We start from the raw sequence: 16,102 nt of genomic DNA, 5'->3' as shown, positions 1-16,102 counted from the left end.
CTTATTTCCCTACTGCTAGGGGGTGCACCATCAATTTAGGTGGCTGAATCAACCTACACTTAGATTTATGGGACACAAGGCATGAAAGATGTGGAGTCCAGTTGTAAAAGGACTCTATGATTCTTGGTCATCAAGAATCATGGCCAAGGTCCTACAGGGTCTTTGCATCTGCATCTTGCAAATACAGCACTCTTGAGTTCATCTGAAGCCACCCTCGTGATGACCATGGAAGATGTGCTTGGGTCTCCACCTCCCAAACCAATCCACCTAGCCTGTCTAACTGTTAGCAGCCTGGGGTCAGGGGAAAAGGCATCCCTCTCACGATGGATCAGAAATCCAGGGCCCTTTCACTGCTAGAATATTGGGCAAGAGTGTGGCTCCCAGGCAGAACCACATCTGGCCCAAACCTGACTTGTCACTTACCAGCTTTGGGATGTTGGCTATGTCTCTGAACTTCCATTTCCTCATCTGGAGGAGGGGAGTGGTAATAACACTCCAAATGTTATGGGGAGGAGTGCCTGGTCTACAGCAGGTGTTCAATAAATGTTACCACTATTAGAATTTCTGGAAATAGAGGGCAACATTTCCTCTGAAGTGCCCCTGAACCATAGCAAGCATTTGGGGACTGGGTTTTATGTACTGCTTGAAGAGAGTGGTCCAACCACCTTGGATATATCTTTAGGTCAAACGTTAAAAGGTTGGGACGCCTGGGTGGCTCAGCTTCTGCCTTTGGCTTAGGGCGTGATCCCGGGATCTGGGATCGAGTCCCACATCGGGTTCCTTGTGTGGTGCCTGCTTCTACCTCTGCCTGTGCCCCTGCCTCTGTGTGTGTGTCTCATGAATAAATATATAAAATCTTCTTTAAAAAACATTAAAAGGTCAAAGTTATGTCCTCCACTCTCATCCTTTCCCTCCAGAAGCCTCACTGTGGAAATTTCCCTGTGGAAATTAAAGTGTCTGTTAAGAAGGTCTCTGGAAGGAAGAATCTCTGTGTTTCAGGAAAAATGTTCAAGCAGTCAATATCTGCAATTTTGATTCTTCAGAATTTATTATGTGATGTGTAGATTGTGGTGTGAAAAGATCCAAGAACCTGGAGACAGGACATGGATTATGTTCTAGTCCCGGCCCAGCTGTTACCAGTTGAGCTGTGTGATTTTGGCTAAGTCACTTAGCCTCTCTAAGCTTTAGATTCCTCATCTATAATACAAGAGTGTATACCTCACAAATCAGATAATGTGAGAGAAAGTGTTTTATAAACTACAAAATATGTTCAGGTCTGATGTTCTTGGATTTGTTTCTTTTTCTCTTGGCCTAATTTCACTATAGGTCAAAAATGTCTTACCTACAATTCCAAAAATGCAAAAGCATCTGAAAAAAATGATGCCTTTTGTAACTCATTTTGCTGCAATACTTGGCCTCAACTGATGTGATATTATTTATAGACCTAACTTATCCTTGTTATGGTGAATATTCATGCTTCACCTCAGAAATAATGTATTTGAAAGTGCCATTCCAGTTACCCCTGGCTGTGACAAGAATGCATGAGATATTCTGAAACACATCTGGCCCCAAGAATTTTGCTTGAGGAATAATGGATTTCTATCCTATGAATAGATCTTAAGCTGTTGTCATTCTGGTTTCATGACTTTTGTCATATGCTTTTACCACCCATATTCTTATTTGTTTTATATATTCTAATTGATTTATTTTTAACTTATTTTTCAAATGAATCTTTTTAAAAAATACAGTAAAATAAATATTTAGTTATACATTAAAAATAGTTGTCTAGCACTGGGTGTTATACACAACTGATGAATTATTGAAAACCCCATCTGAAACTAATGATGTACTATATGCTGGCAAATTGAATTTAAATAAAAATAAATAAATAAAAATATTTGTCTAGGCAATACTCTGATTCACCCTGCATGTCACAGTGAACACACCCCACCCTTCAGGCAACACTGATCTTCAATCAGGACAACTATGTTAGCTTCTAAATAGAACATGAGTGATAAGTGCATCACCAAGTCCAGACTCCTCTTTGAGGTTCTCAATTATGATAAATATTCAGCAGTTCAATTCCACCAATGGCCAGCTGCGCTCCTGCTGTGGGCAGTGATCTCAGTCACGTCAGCTACTGAAGGTCTATTGAGAAAAAAATAATGAAACAGCTGGCAGAAATAGATGACAGGTAAATCTCCTGAGAGTTGAGGTGTGGGAAGTTCCTTTGCTGATACTCTCACTGATTCTCACCTACACCAATAGTGTCATTTAAAACAAAACCCACAAACCATGAGAGACTCTTAACTCTGGGAAACAAACTGAGGGTTGCTGAGGGGAGGTGGGTGGGAGGATGGGATAACTGGGTGACAGGCACTCAGGAGGGCACGTGATGTGATGAGCACTGGGTGTTGTACGCAACTGATGAATTATTGAAAACTACATCTGCAACAAATGATGTACTATATATTGGGAAATTGAATTTTTTTTATTTTTTTTATTTTTATTTATTTATTAGTCACACACAGAGAGAGAGAGAGAGGCAGAGACACAGGCAGAGGGAGAAGCAGGCTCCACGCACCGGGAGCCCGATGTGGGATTCGATCCCGGGTCTCCAGGATCGCGCCCTGGGCCAAAGGCAGGCGCTAAACCGCTGTGCCACCCAGGGATCCCGGGAAATTGAATTTAAATTAAAAAATAATATTAAAAAAATAAAACAAAAGCCAGGCTCATAGGATCGAGAGCTTCCTCTAAGATCTCACAGCCACAGGTAGAGCTGGGAGTAAATTCATGGGCCCGCCGCCAACCTAGGGTTTTCTGTGCCATGTTGCAGGGCCTCTCACCCTGCTCGTGGTGCTGCTTGGATGACTTTCTGCCTCTAGTTAATATCCACAAAGGCCGCTGGACCGTCATAAAACCAGCCTACTCTCAACCTAATATCTTTGCCGGTTTGTAAAAAGGCTCTGCAATGGTTGAACAGGTCTAACTAGGCTTTTATGGGGTTTTGAGAATCTTCGGAATGAACCAAGAATTATGTGACTATCTTAGCCTTTTCTACAAAACTGGAGGAACAAAAGTTGGTGGAAATGGGGCGGTGTCCAGATAATCTGTTTCAAGGTCATCTATAACAGTATGATTTAGCCCTTTGGCAAGTGTTTTCTAGAAACCACAATTTCTAGAAGAATCAGGAATTTCCCAAATTAGCTAAACAAGTAAAGTCAGAGGTCTCTCTCTCTTTTTATTTCACCAGAATTAATCACTTATGGTCCCAACCTTCCTCTGTTTTTTTTTTTCTTTTCTCCCATGTGTAAGATCATAAAAAATAAATTGGGGTTCAGGAAGCCTGGGTCCTAAGTTCTGCCTATGCCCGAGGACCAGTCTGCCATCCAAAGACCACAGAAGCACACTCAAAGGAATTGGCCTCTAGTGTAATCTGGAAATCTAGGTGCTAAGGTCAGACAGACATGTGTTTTTGTCCTAGCTCTAACCCTTGGCTAAGTTCTTTAAATTTCCCTGAGCCCCTTCTTTCCTCTTCTGTAAAACTGACCTCAAAGGTGTTAATGAGGATTAAAAAACAAATTGGATGTGAAACACTGAGCACAGCCCTGGTACAAAGTAAAAGGTAAATATATGGTAGCTGTTGTTGTTAGTGTCAATTTGGATAATCTGCACCTTCCAACTGAATTATATGTATAATGAAAGGCTCTTGCTTTCAATGATTATAGATTTATTGCTCAGAACAGAATGACTGAGGAAGCCTTATGCAGTTGATAGATAAGCTCATCACAATTCAATTTTCAAATGCATGAATTGTTCTGGTTTTGAGGAGCTATTCACAGTGCCTCGAAAGTAACAAAAAATCAACCAACACAGCTTTAAATATGGCCAGTCATTGACTGTCAGTGGAAAAGGAAGTCAGGGAAAATGGGAATTAATATCATCAACAAATAACTATTATTTTAATCTGTGCCTTTGGCTTTCAAGACAGAACATTATACCCAAGTATGTTCCCCTGATTTGAGTTTCACTAAATTACTTGTCCCTGGCTCCTCCTTTCCTGGAGGGAAACAGTCCAAACATAAAGAGCAAGAGGCCAGAGAAGACATAAGGAACCCATGCTAGTATTTTGTGAAATGGAGTCAGATGGCCAACTGCATCAGCATGACCTAGGTGTCAAAATGCAGATACCCCAACCCCAAATGAATAAATTCTCTGAGACTGAGGAGAGGAAATATGTATCTTTAACAAGCATCTGTTGATGCAACCATAACTTTGAGAATCACTGATCTTAGGCCATATTATAATCATGCAATAAATGCCACATATCATTCATGTCATCTCAGTAGGATTTCTCTGTCTCCAGTAGAAATTCATCATCTAGAGGAGATAGATAGATCACACAAACTATCCCAGGAATTGTACGGCCATATAATAGAGGTGAAAACAAAGTATAATTGTATCCCAAGGTATGTGGGTGACACAGCCTGCTTGGTGACACATAGGGTCAGTTGTCAAGGTCTTCCCCAAGGGGAAGCTCCCCCTGCACATTTTCCAGGTAGACAAAGTGGGTGAAGTATAAAGGTTAATGTATAGCTGCGGAAAAGATGCACAAGCAGAACAAATAACATGGTAAAGCAGAGAGATGTGAGGGAGCCTCTGGCACCTGTGAGGAGCCACAGTGATTCTTCTTGTGGCTAGAAGGCAGGGAGTGAGATTTCGAGGGATAGCGGAAACATGTCTTCTCAACTGTGCAAAATTACAGACATGCTTGCCTTCTGCAAAGAAGAAAAGCCATTTGAAGTTTCTGGCATTAAAAAGCATAAACAAATCTCTAGGCTCTATTCTGACTTGGTGTTTTGTTCCTTCCTTTTCCTAATCTTAAAATACACCGGCATCCTACACCAAATCCCAAGTAAATGCTAAATATAGTCAGCTCTACCATAAGTTGCTCTGCTTGTCTTACTTAAACTCTCTGCTGTAGCTACTTTGGCCTCATTGTGTGCCACATTTGGCTGTAAGCTCCTAGAGAGAAAAGATATCGTATCTTACCCTGTTTGGGATCCTCACTGAACAGCCCTCTATCTTCACTGTCCTTTAGGGCTCTAAGGCCCTCTCCTAATTTAGCCCCAACCCAATAGATCACTCTCCCTGTTTGACCCCACGTCCACCCAAACCTAAATTCATTTCTTTAGTCTGCAGGGAAAAAAAGGATCCTTTCTTTCTTGGGCCCTGAATTCACCCACACTCCACTTTAGTTTCAGGTCCAAACACAAGCATTTGGTTTGCACATTGGTCAACTCAGGCCACTAGGCATCTGGCATTAGGTGCTTTGCTCAGTCTGTCATCACATCTTGATTGTCCTCACCATTGCTGGGTTTTCCTGGTTTGGAGAGTCACTGAATTTTAGGGCTGGAAGGAATTTTTAAGCCATTCAAGATAACTTTCCTTGATTTGCTTTTTTTTAAAAATTGAAGATACTCTTGAACACATATGAGAAGAGAGCATGAGAAAGGGTAGGGGTAAGAGGGAGAAGCCAATTTCCTGCTGAGCAGGGAGCCCAATTTGGGACCTGATCCCAAGATCCTGGGATCATGACCTGAGCTGAAGGCAGACTCATAATCAACCAGGCACTGTGGTTCTCTTAATTGTTACCAACCTTGTGAGGTAGGGATTATTATTCCTGTTATTATGCCTTTTCTATTACAGATTAGAAGCCAAAGCTCAGAGAGGCTAAGTAACTTGCTCAAAGTTACCTAAGCGATAGAACCAAGACTCAAGCTCGTCTTTTGGCTCCAAACTGAATGCTCTTTCCATTCTACATTCTCAGCTTTAGAATATCTGCTTTGTACAGACTCTGCAGCCTCATCCACTGGATCCATTTACCTATCCTCTCTCTCATCCTGGTATCCCTAAAAAGCCCTCAGATTTCACTCTTTATACCTCTACGCTCTGCCATCATTTATCTCCAATTTGAGTCCATCTAGAAGTTTCCTCTCCTTTCAAAGTTACACTCAACATCAGCATGAAAAATGCAACCATGATCTTACTCTGGAAGGTCATATATGCTGTCTTTATTAAAACAGTAAAAAATTTCAAAATACTACATTCACATTTTATATTGTGTACCTATGCCCTCATCCCTAACAAAACTATTTTGAATCACCTATGAATGATTTTTGGAAGACAAGAATTCATTGCTGCATGGACCTAGATGTCATTATTTTCTCCCCTTATTTGCTTTTAAAATAGGACAGCTTCTGGTCCAGCTAGTGGGTTGTGAAACTAAAATTAATTCGAGTAAAGGTGCTTTATGAACTGTATCAGACTCAATACTCAATGGGCACTACCATGGTCATAATTCCGCTTGGTCCTTGATGGTCCCAGGAGTGCTGAAAATGGCCTGACTGCCCAGCACACCCAGAACTTCCCCTGGGCCTGAGAAGTTGTAATCCAGATTTCATTCCTACTTGTACTCTAACAATGAGCAGAACCACAGTATTAAAGCAGTGTATATATACTTCTCTTTCTTCTAACACTACCTTCTTTCTGACATTTCCACCTTTCTTTTCTACCACCCAATCTTCCCTTTGGAGTCCAAAAACAAAATTCCCATTTTTCCAGATCCATCCTGACCTAATATTCTTTCTTCTTTCATCTTTCACTGGCAGTACCACTTCTGTGGCATCTGGATGGTACCCAGTTTCAATATCTATTCTTTTTCTTCAGCTTTGGTGTAATTTTGAGAAATAAATTCTCAAGAGCAGAGAGAGATGGGCTATTTTTATTTAAAGCAAAATCCATCACTGGAAACTGTTATCTGAGGTAAAGAAAAAGACTTTTGGAAAATAAGGCATTCAACTATTCCCATAGCAACAAGGGAATTAGGCATTGCTGTGTGGCTCAATAGATGTTTATAGAAATGCCAACATCTACAAAAGGATTATAAAGCAAAGACCATAGGAATTAGAGGCCAAGGAACTGGAAAACAGAGAACCACCTCTGTCATTCATTGTCACTCAAGTTCCTTGCCTATGAAATGGGGGTAAGGAATACCTGTGTCTTCAAGGTTGTTGTTAGCCAAATGAGATAATCTGTATAAAATTTTTTTGTCAACTAGAGAGCTCTAGATTAATTCTGATCACCCCTAGGGCAAATAATGCTGAAGTTTAGAGGTGTGACACACCAGGCTTTCTGTAACATGTTCAGGGTGGGGGAAATTCAGAGACAAAAGCCATAGCATGTGTGTGAACCTGTTTCCCATTGCATTTTAATAGCATACAAGTATCTAGCAGGGCCAAACTTCAGGCACTGGAAGAGACACCTCAGTCTTTAGATTGTGGGGCTTTTAAATTGCATGACTGAGAGAATTCAAGCCCCTCACATGGTGTGATCAATAGCTAGAGTACAAACCTGTGGTCCCAGCCAGCAGGGGGCAGAACCTTGGCACTGTCCTATGTCATTGCTTCAGCATTCATCAGTTGAAGAAATCAAACTATCCCAGCTAAACCACCACTTCAGGGTTCTACGATACGTTGCTTTGTATCTCTTAAACTTTCAACTGTAACTGGTTTCTAGGGAGTTTTTCAGAGGGCAGCCTGTGAGGAATCAATCTGGAATAAGTCATTCTTTGCCTTTCAGCAGATTAATAAAAATACTCTCCCCTACACACACCCATTTGAGTTCTAAACTTTTTGAGTTTAGATGAAACTTGAGCTGAAGATAAAAATAACAGGCTTACTGGTAATAAAGGGTAGGCTGTAAATATGTGTGAGGTGTACAGCAACAATGAGTTTGGTAGTTCTGCACCCCAGAATTAGGCAGACCAGCTATCAAGTCACAGGCATCTTTTGTAAACCATGGGTCTTTCCTGGCAGGAGCAAAATGTTTTCTAATAAAATTACCAAGTGATCAATTTCTCTGCAGCGAAGCAAATCCCAAAGGAAACCCAGTAAGTGATGACTAATTCCCCCCAATCCAACCATCATAAGCAAAATATGGTAGATACACACAACCCAAGGGAGGGGAGGAGTCAAGCTAGTAATTGATAAAGGCTACAACTATTAAAATAGATAGCTCATTAAGAAATAAATGCCATGAGGGATCCCTGGGTGGCGCAGCGGTTTGGCGCCTGCCTTTGGCCCAGGGCGCGATCCTGGAGACCTGGGATCGAATCCCACGTCCGGCTCCCGGTGCATGGAGCCTGCTTCTCCCTCTGCCTATGTCTCTGCCTCTCTCTCTCTCTCTGTGACTATCATAAATAAATAACAATTTAAAAAATAAATAAATAAATGCCATGAGATGAAGTATCTCCTCTTAACTCATTTTGAAGAATACAGTGAAGTATAGTCATTCTTACTACACATGAGAAAGGAGGTGTGTCTGAAGTTTTGAAATGGAAGTCCCATTTCACCCCCACAGATGTTCAGTATAACTTAAGACAACAGCTAACTGAATGACAAAGCTATTTCCCATGCAAAATCTCACTCAATCTTAAAAGAAGACTGTAATAGTGTCTAGTACTCAATTTGCTGATGAGCTAAATGACCAAGATCAAACAACTAGTAAACAGAAGACCTGGGACTTAGATTTAAACATTATTTCAAAAAACTAGAGGAGTTTCATAGGACCTCTTCAGCTTTAAACAACATGCAAGAAAAATATTGGAAAGCTCCAAATCATTGTACTTTGGCACAGTTATTTTAGGGGTAGTAGTGCCACAAATAACATCAAAGCCATGTGTTTGATCTGGGATATCTTTTGGTTGCTTAACTTCACCAAAATTGTCTCTGATGGACTGAGATTTCAATACTTAAAGTCACATTACAAAGGCCCAAAGAAGAGAAAGTGGAATGTTTTCACTTTCCATTATTCCTTGCCTCAAATATATTCAACAAATTCCTTTTTCTTTTTTTAATATTTAACCAACAAATTGAAGACCAGAGAGAGTCTGAAAACTGCTATCTTCACAACAACCATTTACTGGGCACCTTCTGTATGCCAAGCATTTTGCCAGGCATTATAAATATATAATTTCAATCCTTACAACCTGAAAAAGAGATATTATTGTCTCAATTTTACAAATGAGGACACTCTGAGACTTCAGAGAGGCTAGTCTTCATGTGTGAGCTCCCACAGGTGGAACTGATTGGCGTAGAACTGTTGGTTTCTGAATAATAAAGACTCTTAGCGTGGTTTCAGAAAAGTAAGGACTTCTCAACCATAAAAGCAAACCTTCCCATATGACCATTGCCAGGTCTTTCAGCACAATTAATGTGAAACAATGTGCTAATGGTATTCAGAGGGAGCTATGGAATCATGAAAGATTTAACTAATTTAAACTGAATTAATGTCTTGCCCTTTAAGGGCAAGGGCCCTTTATATTTCATTTCTATTTTTCCTGAATAATGCAATATTTTTATTTAAAAAGTTACTGACATGAAGTCTTACTGCAGAATAAAGATTAACCAGTATGAAGTGTCAAACTGACTTTATTCCCCAATGTTGAATTATACAAAACCAAAAAACTATAATAAAATGTATTACAAGAACGTACCAGCAACATTGTGACCCAAGTGTGTCACTCTTTCAGATTTACAGAATTCTAGAACTTCCAGAGGTTGTCCATCTCCCTGACAGCAGATCCTCAAAAGGACTTGGACTTCATGATTCTCTTGATCCACTTCCCTCATAATCTGGTCCATTACTGGACACCAAACACATAATGGTAGGAGTGAGTGTAGAAAATATTTTTTTTTTCTGAATTGCATTTTGAACTTCTAAATTTTGTAGAGACAAAGAGAAAAGCTGAATCTTAAATTAGTAAGCGAAACTATTTATTAGCCGTCTGAGTGGGAAGAATATTGCAGGAAGATATAATTATAAAACCTGAATGTAGCTGGGATCCAGCTTAGAGTGTTCAGCCTGTTTATAAAATATGCCAAATATCAGATGGCATGTAGAGGGTAATGTGTTAATAGCAGATAGACAAAACACTGGCTACAATTTCCAGGAAAAACTAAAGATTTTGGACTAAGCTTTTGGCAGAACTGCTCAACAACATACTTTTTCTCTTCAAATCCAACTGCTTAGAAATAGGAAAGACTTGAAATAAATGAGGAAAGTTTATTTTAAGCACCTTAAGCATTGTTCTTTTTAAATCTTTCATGTTCTACACACAGAAAAATAAATACAAAAAGGAGAATACTAAGCACAGTGTATTTACTTTGTAAATTAAAGCACCTAAGCTATCTACCACTCTCTCCATTGCCTGTAGGATAAAGCAATCCTAAAAGAGCCTGGAATATGGAATCAGAAGTTTGTATTTAAATAAAGGTCTAGATGCTTAAAGAGCTTTGCAACTGTTCTCATCTATATAAAATCAGGGATTGTATTACCCTTCTTTGCCAAAAAAACCAAAATAATATACAAACTTATGATTATTAAGATATTCTGCAGACTCATCAATGGTTGCTATTTGCTTTTGCCTGCTCTGGAGATTATGATTTTAAATGCCTTGCAATGTATTTTTTCTACCCTACTACTGCAATGATGGGTTTTCAATTTAAGGTTTTTTTTGTTTTGTTTTGTTTTGTTTTTTCCCACTGACCTTTTATTTCTCTTAGCAGCCAGGAAAAAGTCAACACTTACTACACACTGTGCAAAGGTCTTCAATAGTTGTAAACAAAACAAAACAAAACAAAACAAAAACCATGAATATAAATAAGATCTGATTCCTAACTTTCAAGGAACTTAACAATATAGCAGAAAGGATACAGGTACGAAAAACATGCCTGTGATAAGGCATTATCTGGAAAATTAGATCATTATAATAATGGTCTCTAGTGAATAATGCCTTCCCATGTCCAGGCCCCTTTGCAGTATGACATGACCATTTCTTGCACTAAAAGGACAGAATCAACTTCTCCATTCCCTTGAATTTGGGCTAGTTTTGTAATTCGCCTTGACTAAGGGAAGGTGGCAGGAGTTGCATGGCATTAAGTCTAGAATGTAGGCATTAGGAGACCTCATGGTTTCTACTTCTACTCTTGGGAGCCCACTGTCATGTAAAGATTTGGTTAGACTAAGAACTGACGAGAAACCATGTGGTGAGAGTCCTAGTCTTCCATCCATCTGTGCCCAAACCCTCTTAAACCCTCTAGTTTCTGCCAACTGATCAGCTGACTGCAGTCACATAACTGCACTGAGGCAAAACCAGCAGAGGAATTGCCCAGCCAGCACACATTCTTGTGAGTGTGGTTTTAATTTATATTTTCATGACTAATGACGTTGAGCGTATTTTCATGTGGTAATATGCCATCCGTATATCATGTATGGGTGTTTGTTTTACTAGATTTTGTCCTTTTATTTCTGTCTCTATTGAGATGATCACAGAGAATTTGATCCTTAAATATTCATAGTTCTCCTTCTTCCTCCTCTTCTGTATACCCTAAGACTCTCAACCACACATTTTAAAGGCTTTTTATTGTGCCAACATGCCTCCAAATATTTTCTGTTCCATTACTTTCTTCTTCCTATACTTCAGTGTGTGTTGTTTCCTATCAACCTATCTTGCAGGTCACTAATTCTCTTTTGTGTGCAAATCCACTGTCTTACCTAATGTGTTCTTAATTCCAGAATGTCTATTTTTTATTAATTTTACATTATAACTTTCTGACGAAAGCCTCTACCTTTTCATTTTTCCCCATAACTTGTCTCAAACAAAAACAAGTTCTCACTATACGGTATACCTGAAATTAATATAGTGTATGTTAACTATACTGAAATTAGAATTTAAAAAAAAAGAGGGGCGCCTGTGTGGCACAGTTAGTTACGCATCTTACTCTTGATTTCAGTGCAGGTCATGATCTCAAGGTCTTGAGATCAAGCCCAGCATCCGGCTCTGAGCTCAGTGTGGAGTCTGCTAAAGTTTCTCGTTCTCTCTCCGTCTACTCCTCCTTGCACGTGCAGTCTCTCTCTCTAAAATAAATAAATCTTTTTAAAAGATTTAAAAAAAAAGAAAAACTATTTTTTAGAATTGTCATCTAACTCCATTATTTGGATTATCTGTGGGTCTGTTTCTTGTATCTCTTTTCTCCTTAGTTTTTAGTCATGTGGTCCTATCTTTTGGCATGTCTCATAATCTTAATTTTCAGGTGTTATACAGAAAACTTTTACAGGCTTCTGGTGATACCTTTCTCCAGAGAGTTCATCCTTCTTTTTGCTAGGACAATATAGTATTCACCCTAATCCAACTAGAAATCATGATAAATCAAGGAAGAGTTGCAAACCTTGCTATAAGGCTCATTCCACCTTTGATTTGCCCTGGCCTTCAGAATTTTCAAATGATAATCTAGGCTGTTCCCCAGATCCCCTTCTTCTAGCAGGTTCTGAATTTAATCTTTGTTTCATAAGGTCTCTGCTTAATTTTGTCTTCTCCCAAAGAGCTCTACAATTTTGCAAATTTTCTGAGAGGAAACTGCATATGCTTGAGGCTTCTGTATATCTCTACCAAAAGTTCTCTTGGTTTCTGTCCCCTAGAAGCAAGACTTAAAATATACAAAACCAAAATTATCAGCCTCCTGACTGCGACCAAAATGGACAAAAAACCCCAAGCTAAAAGCAGCTTTGGAAGTGAACTCACTTCTAAAATGTTCACTCCTCTATGGAGTCCTGCCTAGGCAGGTTTCCACTGGTTTCAAGTAGAAGAGAGGATAACAGTGGTGGTGGACTTCATAATTTCTAGCAACTAGTGACAGTTGTATTGTTTATTCTTTCCTTTTCTGAATAGAAGTGATTTTTGCATACTTAGTGTGTAGAGGCAGATGCTTTTTTTCATTTATAGGATATCTGATACCAGTGGGTCAGTTTAAAACTTTATAGAGAATAGTATATAGTCCCAGAGTTGAATGCAGTCACTGCATAGAAACTTGAGCCAACTCCTCTGTAGATGGGTGTTTTCTATATAGAGAAAAAGGGGAGGCATGAATACTTGACAGCCAAAATGGGAGACTGTGATACACAGCTAATTTTTTCCCAAAATGTCCTTCCCTTTTCCAATTTTTGGCTATATATTCAGCCATACAGATGGGGAAATTCACAAGCATCTTAGTTCAGTGTTCATATGATGAGGGTCTGATACATAAGCAGATGTGTCATGTGGCAACTTACAAGTTTTTTCAAGCTTCCTTCCTCCTCCATAGGCTGCAGATGTGATAGCTGGAGCTGAAGCAGCCATTTTAGAACATGAAGCGATGACTGAGAAAACAAATTACATGATTAAGCAGAAAGATGGGAATTTGGGCTTCACTACTTTATGGAGCATAACTTTTATACTAGCCCTGGACAACATACCACTACAATTTTATATGAAAAAGAAATAAACCTCCATCCTGTTTCAGTTACTGTTATTTTGGGGTTTTGTTACTTACAGTCAAACCTAATCTAAACTAATTAGGAAAGTTTAGGACAGCAGTTCTCAAAATGTGAAAGTGTGGTCTTAAGATTCCTAGGGAATCTGTAAAGTCAAAACCATTTTTGTAATATACTAAGACCTTATAAACCTCTTTTACTGTGGTGACATGTTCACTGATGGTACAAAAGCCATGGTAGGTAAAAGCACCAATATCAGAACAAATAAAGGCACTAGTAGTCATTGTATTCTACACTGCCATGGACTTGCAGTTGGGAGAGAGGGAGAAGAAAAGCTCCACTCAGTGTCCTTCAAAAAGCAGTAAAAACCATCTATTTAAACCTTGACTGTTGAGTAAATGTCTTTTTAATATTCTGTATGAAATGGCAAATATGCACAAAGTACTTCTGGGGATACCAAAATATAATAGTTGTCTTGAAGAGAAGCAATTATAAGTTTGTTTTGTGAGATAAATTTGGTTATTCAGACGTGAATATTTGGCAGGTATTTTCTCAAACATGAAGTGAACTGTCACTTCAAGGAAAACTAATGGTATATGTTCCCAGTAACAAAATTTAAGCTATCAAGTAAAAATCAGAATTTGGGAAACATGTATCTGCCATCTGAATTTGAAAGGCTTCTCAATTCTTGAGGCTTTTTTTAAATAATATCACTGGTCATATTAAACATGATTTTTAAATTTTATGTGGGCAATGTATTAACATTGAGAAGATGTGCGTAATTCAGCGAACCAGTAATTTCCAAATGCTGAATACGTGGTATTATAAAATTATGCATGGGAAAAATGTTCAGTCAGAGTGCAAGGTAGACCAACAGGTTTTAATGAAACCCAGTGCAAAATTTTATTGATACGGTTTTGAATTCTATAATGCAATGAACTGTTTAGAAATTATCTCTTGTACAGTTTTAGTAGTGTCGAAGAATAAATCTACAGTCATATAAAAAGGTCATTAAAATATTCTTCCTTTTTCCAACTATGTATCTGTGTGAGGCAAAATTTTCTTCATATATTTCAAACAAAATAATTATCAAACAGATTGAATGCAGAAACAGATACAAGAATCCAGCTGTCTTCTAGTAAGCCAGACATTGATCTATAAAAAATGTAAAACAATGCTATTCTTCTCACTAAACTTTACTTTTAGAAAATAATCTTCATAAAATGTGTATCATTTATGTATGTTAACATGAATTGCTTTGTCATTTTAAAATAAATTAGTAAATAAATAAATAAAATAAATTAGTAAATATTTTTATAATTTGTCAGTTTTAATTTCTAATACATTAATATTTTTATGGCCTTCATAAACAAAAGCTCTTTGAGGACTTCAATATTTTTTTCAGAGTGTAAAGGAGTCTGGAGGCCAAGAAGTTTTAACTTCTTTGGTTTGTGATACTGAAAAAATTTGAGATACAATTACAAAGCTGTTCTTTGAATAATAAGATCAGGAAAAGTACTATTAAATTCAGAGTTGGATAAACAATGCCTTATTCAGAAAAAAAAAGTACTGCAGATAGGTTCTAGAAACTGTAGACTAATATACTTGATATTAATATTCAGGGGAAGAATTAGAACAGCTTAAACAGAAAATAAAGTGGTAACCACTGGCTCCCAACACAAGTTCACTAAGAATAAATCATGCCAAATCAAAGAATGTTTGTTTCCTTGATAACCAGTAGAACAGGAGATATATACATACTGTATTTCCCATTAAACATCTGACTATCTGTTACAAAACAATGGACTAGAGAACTGCCAGTAGATGAACCATGAATCAATCTACCTGAAGCAAAATGTGATAAATTCAAAAATGATACGAATGTGACTTAGAAGTGTTTAGTACTGATACAGAATGGGCTGGGAGTCAAGCCAGAATTCAAGTTCCTAGAGAGAAGTGCACAGTGATGTGGGTGGAAAAGATCGACTCATTAAACAAATATCTACTGTACACCGTGTTTCAGGCACTGCACAAAGCATTATAGATAGAGAAGTGAACAAGTTAGATGAGATCCCATTCTCTGTGGCACTGACATCTGAAGCATAGTCAGATCCTTTCCTTCTTATGAAATGCAGGTATGAATTAATATGGAAGAAAGAAGAGTCAAAACTGTTAAATATAAAATGAACTAAAATTAATTTAGATTTGCTCTCCTCCCAAATGGGAATAAAGGAGGAAAAGAGAAAATGTTTGACCTATATACTTTAAAAATAACAGCATGGGACATAATATACATTCTAAAAACTGCATTTCCATCAGGCCGAGGTTGAGAGAAAAAAAAAAAGAAAATAAGGAAGAGAATACACTTGAGACATATGGTAAAGAGATACAGAATAATCACCGTTGTGCACAAATGGTGATGGTGGGGTTGATATATAGCAGAGAAAAACTATAATTCTAATTAAGGTATGCCCATTTTTTTTTCAAACTAACTCTTAAATTTCATGTATATCTAGCATCTGTGTAACTATTTTATAAATGGGAAAGCACTATACAAATGTATAGCTTTCATATTATTAGCAAATGTCAAATCTTTACTGAATTCTACAATTCTTACAGAAAATCCCTTTACCCAACAGTGTTTGAAGGTTCACTCCATCTCTCCCCAAAAATAGTTCCTTTGAGTTTAATTCTTCAGTCATCATTCTCACATTCTATTCCTGTAAACAAA

This window comes from Vulpes lagopus, chromosome 9 (genome assembly GCF_018345385.1).
Source record: "Vulpes lagopus strain Blue_001 chromosome 9, ASM1834538v1, whole genome shotgun sequence".
Taxonomy (NCBI): domain Eukaryota; kingdom Metazoa; phylum Chordata; class Mammalia; order Carnivora; family Canidae; genus Vulpes; species Vulpes lagopus.
The sequence above is the reverse complement of the archived record's forward strand: the minus strand, read 5'-3'. Positions refer to the sequence as shown.